The sequence below is a fragment of the Cavia porcellus genome, unplaced genomic scaffold (genome assembly GCF_034190915.1).
Source record: "Cavia porcellus strain 051 isolate PalLab524CR breed Dunkin Hartley unplaced genomic scaffold, mCavPor4.1 scaffold_7, whole genome shotgun sequence".
Lineage (NCBI taxonomy): Eukaryota > Metazoa > Chordata > Mammalia > Rodentia > Caviidae > Cavia > Cavia porcellus.
The window spans coordinates 44,980,593-44,984,306 of record NW_026947490.1 but is presented as its reverse complement, the minus strand read 5'-3'; the positions used below and the strand labels follow the sequence as shown (position 1 = coordinate 44,984,306).

The 3,714-nt window shown below is 38.7% G+C and overlaps 1 long non-coding RNA gene across 1 annotated transcript; it reads left to right on the top strand.

The window, feature by feature from the left end:
• Nucleotides 1-204: 204 nt before the first annotated feature.
• On the top strand, nucleotides 205-2,959 carry LOC134476950 (uncharacterized). The gene is made up of 3 exons (XR_010048796.1): nucleotides 205-1,779; nucleotides 1,891-1,939; nucleotides 2,550-2,959. It is a non-coding gene; the product is annotated as an uncharacterized LOC134476950 (long non-coding RNA).
• Nucleotides 2,960-3,714: the final 755 nt, after the last annotated feature.

The following is a 3,714-nucleotide window of genomic DNA, read 5'->3' as shown; positions in this document are numbered from 1 at the left end:
ATTCATAACACTTCCTTTCAGTTCTCTTTCTCTCCATGTCTTGCCATTGTCTATTTTTCCCATTGGAGCTGTTAGCGTATTAATAATACTGTTTTTAACTTTTTGCTATGATAACTCGAAATGTCTGCTAAGTCTTTCTCTAATATCTATCCTTTTTATCATGAGAAGTCTTCAATTTTTTTTCTTGGAACCCACAAGATTAAATGGATGACACCAATGGAAATAAATCTAACATTTAGGGAACTTTCCTGTTTTTTTCAGGTGGGTTTAAGCTGAGTTTTGTGAATGTTGCAAGTAACTTGCCACAGACTATATCTCCTTGACGTTTTAAATTTTTGCCTGTTCTAGTGTCTTAGTTTCTTGTGGGAGTTCTGATTGATGTCCATGTCTGTAGTCCTTTCAGTTTTATTCATGGGTTATGGCATTAGAGTGCTGTTGAGTGTGAGTATGTTTGGAAAGAGACAACGCAATGCACAGTACTCTAACTTATACTCTGGATTTAGTGAGCCTATGTGCAGGGCTGTCATGTATTGTAAAGGCTTCCCAGTATTCCAACTATCTTTCCAATGTATATGCACCTTTCTGTATTATTGGACCGCCAGTGGTGTGCTTGGGAGAGTGTAGTGCTATTTGCAACAGACTTCTCACCTGGTTCATCCAGAAAAATGGAATCCTCATGCTGATTGAACAGACCCCACATAGGTATCCTGGTTCTGTGTTTTGGGAGATGATTATGTTTATAACAGGTGACTTGCATATATTCAATGGTTGAATGAATATTTCTGAATTCTGTTACAGAAAACCAAGACAATAAAGACAATGAAAAAGAACAGGGATTTCTTGCTCTCAGGTAATAATTATTGAAGTTCTGCATTAGGGTGAGTAATATATGTCCAGGTTCACAACTAATTAAGAGAAGAAAAAGGTCAGCTGTAACCGTAGATTTTATGAACAGAAGTTAACAAGACTGCTGGTGTGATTACATACCTTTGATTAATGAAAAAATAACCTCTTTGTATAAGGCATCCATTTTCCTTTAGATATATATTTGTACACCTAAATACAACCAATCTGCTTATTAATATTTAACCATACAGAATGTATTCTTCTCTGTTCATAGATCAGTTGAGGATAAGATGCATGTCAGGTTCTGTATGGATGACCTTATCTTCTTACCAATGAACATGACAAGATTAAAGACACTAATTGTGTCACTATATATACAGGAAGTATCTGGAACACAGACATCTTGGATTCTACAGTACCCTAGAAGCACTGAGTGTTTTGCTGTATGAAAAGTCAGCACAGATTAAAGAAAATGTGGAGCCACTGGTTTGGTTTTACGTGTCTGGTTGTGGGATACAGAGAGCCTTAGGACTCCTTCGCTATCAGTTCATTTTTTAGTCAGTGCACTGGCCATGTCTGCTTGTCTCTCTCCTTCAAGGCAGGTGGACTCTGTTCTCCTCCTAGAAGGATAAACTTCTCTATGTTTGAAGTTAGCACGCCTGCTGTTGTGTGACCACTCACTTATACCTCTGTGAGAACCACCAAGATATCTTATATTCAATTTTTCTTGCTTTAGTGATATTCTTTATCCCACCAGGCTGAGCACAGAGGGAATCAATGAGGAAAAAGTAGCAGAAATCCTGCCAGACTCATTAGGTGAAAGCCCTGAGACATCCGGCCATCACTATGATTTAACTGACAACCATAAGCCTTTCTGCACTGCTACTGCACTATCAGATGCACATGAAGTCAGATCATTTCTGGATGCAGCTCGTGAGTTCTCCTTATATAGAAAACTGCATATATACCACCAAATTTTCTGAGAACTGAATGGAAGATTCAATGTGGTATAATATGACTGCTCTCTTCTCACTTTATTTGCAGAAAATGTTCAAGATTGTAAGGATGAAGCCCCACTGCTAAAGATCTCCAGGTAATTGACATTGCAAGATTTCTAATGCTAACTAAGTTCCTATTAAAAAGACTTTTAGGAAATACAATCTGCTGAGTGTATCTAAAGAAACCTGAAAGCGTGTGTTGCATTTGATCTCAGCCAAAAGGCAGAGAAGTGATGTCAAAGTATATGTTGATGTGGCTCACATTGTTTGATTTTATGATATTTAATGTTATATCTTACTATTATCTTAAATGACAAAATAGAATTCAGGTGAACTGTGCATGCTCATGAATTGCAAAATTTTTGTGTGTATGATGTTTGTTAACTTTATGATCAAAATTAGAGAGAGATACATGTGTAGTCTTTGCAGTTTCATTTTATAGTTTCTCTTCACAGTTTTCTCTTTGTTGGAAATATAAACAAAGAAAAATTCAAGAATATGTAAGTACTATGTATAGAATGGCTCAGGAATTCACTTGCTTTTGTATGTAACTATTCAAAAAAATTTATGCACTGTTTATTCTGCATGTAGCAACCTTCTATTTGAAGGAATCTCTTGGATGAATTCAAAGGAATCTTTCCAAAGCCCTTAACAGTTACCTTCACCCCATTTACACTGTTCTTTTTTCCTTTCTACCTCCCTTAGGAAATATTTTGTCATAATTCAGGATCATGCCAGGAAGCTGACCCAGTTATATGAGCAGCTAGGCAAAGGGAGAGATGCCTCTTTGTCCCTTGAGCACCATCTGGAGTTTCTACTGACCCATGATGACCCTGAGGACTATCAGGGTCAAGACTACATACAACAACTGGCTCAGGGGTGCAAGATGGCTTCGAATCTTGTCCTGATGCTCAGTGAAGGTGAGGGCAACACATACCCTGATTAAAATGAGGTGAGTCAGGGAGATAAGCATTTCTTGAAGAGGAAAGGAAGCAAGAAATGGAGATAAATTTCTCTGTCTTTACCTTCAAAGAGAGAGGGGAGTGACAAGGGAGTGACGGGATGAAAAAGGAACTAAGATGTATCATATATAAGTATCAAACACCCACAAAAGATGCAACATTATGTCTTCCAAATATGGACAAAAAAGGGATGAGGATCAAGAGATGGGGAAGAGGAGGAAGTGGTGTGACAGGGCATGAGGAGTGGAATGCAGAAGTCATGTGTGCAAGTATACAAGGATGTAAGCATTTTGTGCCACACAGATACTAATGAAAAATATGACCTGCTTCAAGTTCCAGACCACTCCACATTCCACAAGTTACATTTTTCCAGGTGTAGCTATTCACATCTCATTTGGGCTGTGACAGTAGCAGGACTGCCTGGGTAGAAGAGAAGAGAGACATCCTGTGGTGGAGGCAATATTAAAGGACAGGATACCATTTGCTGGAAAGAAAAATCTTTGACAAATCAAGAGGGCTTCAAGCCTCTATCCCTGGTGCTGTCTTTACTATATGTGTGGGTAGGGTTTGAGCTATTTGAAAATTTCTGTTTCTTTGTTCAGTGGTAACTTGCACGACAGCAGTCACAATGAATTTGGGGATATTTACTAGTATACTTTTAAAAACAATGAAGCCCTGTATGTTGGGTGAATTAGGATTGGGACATGGAGGAAGTTGGTGTTGGGAATGTGGGTGTACAGTGAAATACTTTCCCCACAGAGTATCTTCCTGGAGAAGACTATAGAAGCGGCTTTGGCACTAAGTGGGGTGCTGAGAAGGGCACAGAGGCTTGGGTCTGGGTTTTCTGGTATCTTCTTCAAGAAGGAAGTTTGCTCAAGAGAGCCATAAAGGGACAGATTCTGTGTCTG